This window comes from Hyperolius riggenbachi, chromosome 12 (assembly GCF_040937935.1).
Source record: "Hyperolius riggenbachi isolate aHypRig1 chromosome 12, aHypRig1.pri, whole genome shotgun sequence".
Taxonomy (NCBI): Eukaryota; Metazoa; Chordata; class Amphibia; order Anura; family Hyperoliidae; genus Hyperolius; species Hyperolius riggenbachi.
The window spans coordinates 228697227-228706503 of record NC_090657.1 but is presented as its reverse complement, the minus strand read 5'-3'; the positions used below and the strand labels follow the sequence as shown (position 1 = coordinate 228706503).

General features: G+C 48.9%; 1 long non-coding RNA gene across 1 annotated transcript in view; it reads left to right on the top strand.

The window, feature by feature from the left end:
- The first annotated feature begins 8731 nt into the window (after positions 1-8731).
- Positions 8732-9277, top strand: part of LOC137541566 (uncharacterized) — a 60573-nt gene continuing 60027 nt past the window's right edge. Inside the window, exon 1 of the long non-coding RNA XR_011025216.1 lies at positions 8732-8780. This is a non-coding gene — a long non-coding RNA (uncharacterized lncRNA). The remainder of the gene's footprint in view (positions 8781-9277) is intronic.

Here is a 9277-nt window from a genome sequence, read left to right as displayed (position 1 = left end):
CATGTTTATACGTATAGGTGTATAGTCTATGCATACACACACAATGCATGTTTATACGTATAGGTGTATAGTCTATGCATACACACACAATGCATGTTTATACGTATAGGTGTACAGTCTATGCATACACACACAATGCATGTTTATACGTATAGGTGTCTAGTCTATGCATACACACACAATGCATGTTTATACGTATAGGTGTATAGTCTATGCATACACACACAATGCATGTTTATACGTATAGGTGTCTAGTCTATGCATACACACACAATGCATGTTTATACGTATAGGTGTATAGTCTATGCATACACACACAATGCATGTTTATACGTATAGGTGTATAGTCTATGCATACACACACAATGCATGTTTATACGTATAGGTGTATAGTCTATGCATACACACACAATGCATGTTTATACGTATAGGTGTCTAGTCTATGCATACACACACAATGCATGTTTATACGTATAGGTGTCTAGTCTATGCATACACACACAATGCATGTTTATACGTATAGGTGTCTAGTCTATGCATACACACACAATACATGTTTATACGTATAGGTGTATAGTCTATGCATACACACACAATGCATGTTTATACGTATAGGTGTCTAGTCTATGCATACACACACAATGCTTGTTTGTGTAATTATATAATGTATGAATATAGTTTATATACTATGTATACAGTCCTGGCCTAAAGTTTTTTTGAGACTGTCAAAAATATGAGTTTTCACAAAGTTTGCTGCTAAACTGCTTTTAGCTCTTTGTTTCAGTTGTTTGTGATGTACTGAAATCTAATTATAAGCACTTCATACGTTTCAAAGGCTTTTGACAATTACATGAGATTTATGCAGAGTTAGTATTTGCAGTGTTGGCCCTTCTGTTTCAGGACCTCTGCAATTCGACTAGGCATGCTCTCGATCAACTTCTGGGTCAAATCTTGACCGATAGCAAACCATTCTTTTATAATCACTTCTTTGAGTTTCTTGGAATTAGTTGTTTTTTGTTTGTCCACCCGCCTCTTGAGGAATGACCATGTTCTCAATGGGATTAAGATCTGGGGAGTTTCCAGGCCATGGACTCAAAATGTCAATGTTTTGGTCTCCGAGCCACTTAGTTATCACTTGCCTTATGACACGGTGCTCCATCGTGCTGGAAAATGCATTGTTCATCACCAAACTGTTGCTGGATTGTTGGAAGAAGTTGCTGTTGGAGGGTGTTTTGGTACCATTCTTTATTCGTGGCTGTATTTTTTGGCAAAATTGTGAGTGGGCCCACTCCCTTGGATAAGAAGCAACCCCACACATGAATGGTGTCAGGATGTTTTACTGTTGGCATGACACAGGACTGATGGTAGTGCGAGTACATTTGAAATCGGCACTGGTAGACTTGGGCGCAGGATACAGCGGTATATGGCTGATCCTGCTTCTTGCACAAGTCCGGGCCGTTTTAATTACTATTCCCCCTCCAGGCCACCATGGATAGTGGGGTAATAAAATAATTAGGCTTCCAGCGATCACTGGAGGCCGAATTGTGTGTTTTGTTTTTTTAAGCAACTTCGGCACCGTCTTCTGACGGAGCTGACGTTACTCGCTGAGCGCCGCTATAGACTGATTGCCATTATAGTCTATGGCGGCGCTGGCTGCACCCAAATCTAGCAGCGCTGAAAAGCACTGCTCCGGGGTAGCGCTCACCTTTTTCTTCTCCTGACAAGCCTTTTTCCAGATGCCCCAAACAATTGGAAAGGGGCTTCATTAGAGAATATGACTTTCCACCAGTCCCCTGCAGTCCAGTCACTATACTTTCTGTAGAAGATCAACCTGTCCCTGATGTGTGTTTTTTTTTTTTTTTTTTTTTTTTTTTTTTTGGGGGGGGGGGGGGGGAGGGGGAGAAGTGGCTTCTTTGCTGCCCTTCTTAACACCAGGCCATCTTCTAAAGTCTTCACCTCACTGTGCATGCAGATGCGCTCACACCTGCCCGCTGCCATTCCTGAGCAACCTCTGCACTGGTTGCACTCCGATCCCGCCGCTTAATCACAATACATGTTTGTATATATTGTGCGTATGTGTACGTAATACATAGTGTAATATTAGAGTATGGCACTCTACACCTGTCAGTACACGACAACCTACATACAAATATAGTCCCACTCTGCACAAAAGTCCATGCACCACTGTCCTAGGCAGTGATTGAACTTGAAGTTGCCGCAATCCGCTACTCTCGTTTCAATATTGGCATACAGTTGCAATGTTAGTAGGTATCACTCTCACCAGATAGGTAGGCTGATTATTTAAAGTCAGCATCAATCGCGTTTATACCGTAATATGGCCCCTCCCGATCAGCCTCTTCCTCCTAATAAAAACTCAGACAAGGAACAGCAGATAGCGTAATACTGTATGGAGACCAGGTATCAATCAGCCCCCCACCAACAGTGATAGCACCAATCCGTGCCAGGAAACAAGATAGCACCACCACTCTGTGTATCCAAGTGTATTAAAATTCAAGGCTCACCAAATCCCATGGCTGACCATGACAGTTCAGCAATCACGTTTTCCATCAGACTTCCTATGCATAATCAGCGACCTTCTCCCTTTATGAACTTTGAGATGCAAGTTCAGATAAGGGAGAAGGTTGCTGATTATGCATAGGAAGTCTGATGGAAAACGTGATTGCTGAACTGTCATGGTCAGCCATGGGATTTGGTGAGCCTTGAATTTTACTACACTTGGATACAGAGTGGTGGTGCTATCTTGTTTCCTGGCACGGATTGGTGCTATCACTGTTGGTGGAGGGCTGATTGATACCTGGTCTCCATACAGTATTACGCTATCTGCTGTTCCTTGTCTTTGAGCTATTATTAGGAGGAAGAGGCTGATCGGGAGGGGCCATATTACGGTATAAACGTGATTGATGCTGACTTTAAATAATCAGCCTACCTATCTGGTGAGAGTGATACCTACTAACATTGCAACTGTATGCCAATATTGAAACGGAGTAGAGGATTGAGGCAATTTCAAGTTCAATCTCTGCCTAGGACAGTGGTGCATGGACTTTTGTGCAGAGTGGGACTATATTTGTATGTAGGTTGTCGTATACTGACAGGTGTAGAGCGCCATACTCTAATATCATTCTCTGTCTGTGTAGGGTGAATTTACCCACCCATTTGTGTGGCGATTAGTGATGGGGCGAACAGTGTTCGCCACTGTTCGGGTTTGCCCGGATTTTGGCCTGTTCGGGTTTGGTTCGGCACCCCCCGAACACCTCATGGTGTTCGGGAGGGTGCTCGGGCACGCTACCCGAACAGGCCTTCTTTGTTCGGCCGAACACAGCCATGTCCTGCCGAACATAGCCCCCTATAGGGTTCCAGCATAAAGGGAGAGCATGCCCCGAGCGCGGGGGGGGGGGGGGGGTCGGAAATGCCCCCCACCCCTCCCCGCTAAGCTCTCCCTTCTGCCGCTACCCTATAATTAAATTTAAGTGCCCAAAAGTACCTGAGGAGGAGGAGGGCAGGAAGAGGGAAGCCGGAATTCTTGGGCGCGAGTACCATCTGGTGCTTCTGCCCTCTCTTGACGCACTTCCTGTTTACATTTAAAGTCGCATCAAGAGTGCGCAGAAGTACCGCGATGACGCGTACGAGGGTACGTGTCATCATGTAGATCGCGCGTACCCTCATACGCGTCATCGCGGTACTTCTGCGGTCTCTTGACGTGACTTCAAATGTAAACAGGAAGTGCGTCGAGAGGGCGGAAGCACCAGATGGTACTAGTGCCCAAGAACTCAGGCTTCCCTCTTCCTGCCCTCCTCCTCCTCCTCAGGTACTTTTGGGCACTTAATTTTAATGATAGGGTACCGGCAGAAGAGAGAGCTTAGCGGGGAGGGGTGGGGGCTTTTCCGACACCCCCCCCCCCCGCGCGCGCTCGGGGCATGCTCTCCTTTTATGCTGGGACCTTATAGGGGCCCCAAAGGGACATGTTCGGGTTGGGTTCGGCTCGAACATGCCGAACATCAGGGGCATGTTCGGCCGAACCACACCGAACCCAAACATCCAGATGTTCGCCCAACACTAGTGGCGATCCACTTGCCAGTTCTGTACTGCTTGAATTATTCTTGGATATAGGTGCTAAGAGGAGCGCATCTGCCACATTAGTTATTTATTTGTAATACATAGTGTGTATGTACTATGCATACACAATATATTTGTATAGTGTGTGTGTATACTCATTACATATTTTTATATATTTTGTACTTATATTCAATACATGTTGGTGTATTGTGTGTGTGTGTATATACTATGTATATGTATACACAATGTTTCTATATTTTGTTTGTGTATATACAATAAATGTTTGTATATATCTGTGTGTATGTATATACGATAAATGTTTGTGTGTATGTATGTATATATATATATATATATATATATATATATATATATATATATATATATATATATATATATATATATATATATATATATATATATATATATATATATATATATATATATATATATATATATATATATATATATTCACACTCTATATTCACACATTATAGAGTCATACAAAGGTGTATGGTGTATACACAGAGTATATACTATGTATACACAATCCATGATTGTATATAGTGTGTGAATATATACCATGTATATACAATTTTTTTTTCTATATTCCGTGTGTGTGTGTGTGTGTCTATATATACACTATGTATACACTTCTTATTTCTATATTCCGTGTTTGTGTATATACTATGTATACACTGTGTGTGTGTGTGTATACACACAGTCCTGGGCAAAAGATTTGAGACTGTGAAATATATGGGTTTTCACAGTGTTTGCTGCTAAACTGCTTTTAGATCTTTGTTTGGGTTGTTTATGTGATGTACTGAAATATAATTATAAGCACTTCATATGTTTTTAAAGGATTGTATTGACAATTACATGAGCTTTATGCAGAGAGTTAGTATTTGCAGTGGTGGCACTTCTGTTTCAGGACCTCTGCAATTCGACTAGGCATGCTCTCAATCAACTTCTGGGCCAAATCCTGACTGATAGCAACCCATTCTTTCATAATCACTTCTTTGAGTTTCTCAGAAGTAGTTGGTTTTTGTTTATCCACCCGCCTCTTGAAGAATTACCACAAGTTCTCAATGGGATTAAGATCTGGGGAGTTTCCAGGCCATGGACCCAAAATTTCAACGTTTTGGTCTCTGAGCCACTTAGTTATCACTTGCCTTATGACACGGTGCTCCATTGTGCTGGACAATGCATTGTTCATCACCAAACTGTTGGTAGATTGTTAGAAGAAGTTGCTGTTGGAGGCTGTTTAGGTACCATTCTTTATTTGTGGCTGGTTTTTTTTGTGTTTTTTTTTGTGCAAAATTGTGAGTGAGCCCACTCTGTTGGATGGGAAGCAACCCCACACATGAATGGTGTCAGGATGCTTTACTGTTGGCATGACACAGGACTGGTGGTAGCGCTCACCTTTCTTCTCCTGACAAGCCTTTTTCCAGATGCCCCAAACAATTGGAAAGGGGCTTCATTAGAGAATATGACTTTGCCCCAATCCTCAGCAGTCCAGTCACCATACTTTCTGCAGAAGATCAATCTGTCCCTTATGGGTTTTTTGGGGAGAGAAGTTCTTTGCTGCCCTTTTTGACACCAGGCCATCTTCTAAAGTCTTCGCCTCACTGTGTGTGCTGATGTGCTCACACCTGCCTGCTGCCATTCCTGAGCAACCTCTGCACTGGTTGCACTCCGATCCTGCAGCTGAATCCTCTTTAGGAGACTATACTGGCACTTGCTGGACTTTCTTGGATGCTTGAAGCCTTCTTAACAAGAACTGAACCTCTTTTCTTGACATTGTTGATGATTGTATAAATTGTTAATTTAGGTGCAATCTTAGTAGCCACAATATCCTTGCCTGTGAAGCCTTTTTTTTTTTAATTTTTTTTTTTTTGCTGTGCAATGATGGTTGCATGCGTTTCTTTGTTGGTCACCATGGTTAACAATGGAAGGTCAATGATTTCAAGCATCACCCTCTTTTTTAACATGTCAAGTCTGCCATTCTAACCTGAGCAGTCCAGAACAGAACAGAACAGAACAGAACAGAACAGAACAGAACAGAACAGAACAGAACAGAACAGAACAGAACAGAACAGAACAGAACAGAACAGAACAGAACAGAACAGAACAGAACAGAACAGAACAGAACAGAACAGAACAGAACAGAACAGAACAGAACAGAACAGAACAGAACAGAACAGAACAGAACAGAACAGAACAGAACAGAACAGAACAGAACAGAACAGAACAGAACAGAACAGAACAGAACAGAACAGAACAGAACAGAACAGAACAGAACAGAACAGAACAGAACAGAACAGAACAGAACAGAACAGAACAGAACAGAACAGAACAGAACAGAACAGAACAGAACAGAACAGAACAGAACAGAACAGAACAGAACAGAACAGAACAGAACAGAACAGAACAGAACAGAACAGAACAGAACAGAACAGAACAGAACAGAACAGAACAGAACAGAACAGAACAGAACAGAACAGAACAGAACAGAACAGAACAGAACAGAACAGAACAGAACAGAACAGAACAGAACAGAACAGAACAGAACAGAACAGAACAGAACAGAACAGAACAGAACCTTTGTGGGTCTAGAGTCAAGACAGGAAGCAGTAAAGGCCTGGAGGTGCCTCGCTGGCCCCGACCCGCGGTCCGCAGCGTCGGCACCCCAGGCCTGCGGCCTGGAGGTGCCTCGCTGGCCCCGACCCGCGGTCCGCAGCGTCGGCACCCCAGGCCTGCGGCCTGGAGGTGCCTCGCTGGCCCCGACCCGCGGTCCGCAGCGTCGGCACCCCAGGCCTGCGGCCTGGAGGTGCCTCGCTGGCCCCGACCCGCGGTCCGCAGCGTCGGCACCCCAGGCCTGCGGCCTGGAGGTGCCTCGCTGGCCCCGACCCGCGGTCCGCAGCGTCGGCACCCCAGGCCTGCGGCCTGGAGGTGCCTCGCTGGCCCCGACCCGCGGTCCGCAGCGTCGGCACCCCAGGCCTGCGGCCTGGAGGTGCCTCGCTGGCCCCGACCCGCGGTCCGCAGCGTCGGCACCCCAGGCCTGCGGCCTGGAGGTGCCTCGCTGGCCCCGACCCGCGGTCCGCAGCGTCGGCACCCCAGGCCTGCGGCCTGGAGGTGCCTCGCTGGCCCCGACCCGCGGTCCGCAGCGTCGGCACCCCAGGCCTGCGGCCTGGAGGTGCCTCGCTGGCCCCGACCCGCGGTCCGCAGCGTCGGCACCCCAGGCCTGCGGCCTGGAGGTGCCTCGCTGGCCCCGACCCGCGGTCCGCAGCGTCGGCACCCCAGGCCTGCGGCCTGGAGGTGCCTCGCTGGCCCCGACCCGCGGTCCGCAGCGTCGGCACCCCAGGCCTGCGGCCTGGAGGTGCCTCGCTGGCCCCGACCCGCGGTCCGCAGCGTCGGCACCCCAGGCCTGCGGCCTGGAGGTGCCTCGCTGGCCCCGACCCGCGGTCCGCAGCGTCGGCACCCCAGGCCTGCGGCCTGGAGGTGCCTCGCTGGCCCCGACCCGCGGTCCGCAGCGTCGGCACCCCAGGCCTGCGGCCTGGAGGTGCCTCGCTGGCCCCGACCCGCGGTCCGCAGCGTCGGCACCCCAGGCCTGCGGCCTGGAGGTGCCTCGCTGGCCCCGACCCGCGGTCCGCAGCGTCGGCACCCCAGGCCTGCGGCCTGGAGGTGCCTCGCTGGCCCCGACCCGCGGTCCGCAGCGTCGGCACCCCAGGCCTGCGGCCTGGAGGTGCCTCGCTGGCCCCGACCCGCGGTCCGCAGCGTCGGCACCCCAGGCCTGCGGCCTGGAGGTGCCTCGCTGGCCCCGACCCGCGGTCCGCAGCGTCGGCACCCCAGGCCTGCGGCCTGGAGGTGCCTCGCTGGCCCCGACCCGCGGTCCGCAGCGTCGGCACCCCAGGCCTGCGGCCTGGAGGTGCCTCGCTGGCCCCGACCCGCGGTCCGCAGCGTCGGCACCCCAGGCCTGCGGCCTGGAGGTGCCTCGCTGGCCCCGACCCGCGGTCCGCAGCGTCGGCACCCCAGGCCTGCGGCCTGGAGGTGCCTCGCTGGCCCCGACCCGCGGTCCGCAGCGTCGGCACCCCAGGCCTGCGCATTTTCAGCTGCTATTTGAGAATTCTAAAATGTGGAGAACTGCAGTGCATCTTTTGAACTCTTGGAGTGCTGTTGAGTAGATAGGTAGTGCATAAAAAGGCTATTTTAAGCCTTTGTTCTGTGTTTTTAGGTGGGAGCTGTGAGAGTCTCTAGTTCAGAATCATCACGATGGTGGCAGATCGTGCTGAGCGAGAGGAAGATGGCAGCCCGGAGATTGTATCGAGCGGTAACATCTTGGGATCTTTTACGGAGAGCAAACGGACACGAGACCTGATTGTCAACCTGCAGATGTCCTGTATGGAGCCGGTGAGCAGAGAGGTGTGCGCACAGAGGGTTAATGGTGAGTGAACCAGACTGCGAATCACTAGATCCATATGTGTGTGACTGCGGGACATAGTGAATCCTGCTGATCCAGAATCTGTTTGGGGGTAGAGGTGGAGGGGGGATTTCCGGGGTAATAGATTGAACTCTGCGCATGGGGATTAGGCAGGGGTAGAAGACGAGAAGCCTGTATGTTCCTTGTCTGAGTCTCACCATCCTCTCTTCTTTCATTGTAGTTATGGACAATTATCAGGAGCAGCCTCACCTTCTGGAACCACATCTAGGTAAGTTATTTTCATAACCATAGACAACAGAGTCGGGGCCAGCAAGGCACCTCCAGGCCGCAGAGAAATGTTGCTAATGTTAATAAGTGTGGAGCCAGTTGACACTTCACTTTGTAAACCGATCACTTTGTGATCAGGGCCGCTATATCAGGATCATGGCTTCAAAGTGATAGGTTCAGATCAGGGTCATGGCTACAGAGTCATTGCTTTAGATTAAGTTCATGGTGTCAGATCAGGGTCAGGACTCCAGTCAGTGGCTCAGATAAGTCATGGCGTGGAGTCGTGGGTTCAGAACAGGGTCATGGCTACAGTGTCGTGGGTTCAGATCATGGGTGTGGCTCCAGAGTCATGGGTTCAGATTAGGGTCATGGGTTCAGATTAGGGTCATGGGTTCAGATTAGGGTCATGGGTTCAGATTAGGGTCATGGGTTCAGATTAGGGTCATGGGTTCAGATTAGGGTCATGGGTTCAGATTAGGGTCATGGGTTCAGATTAGG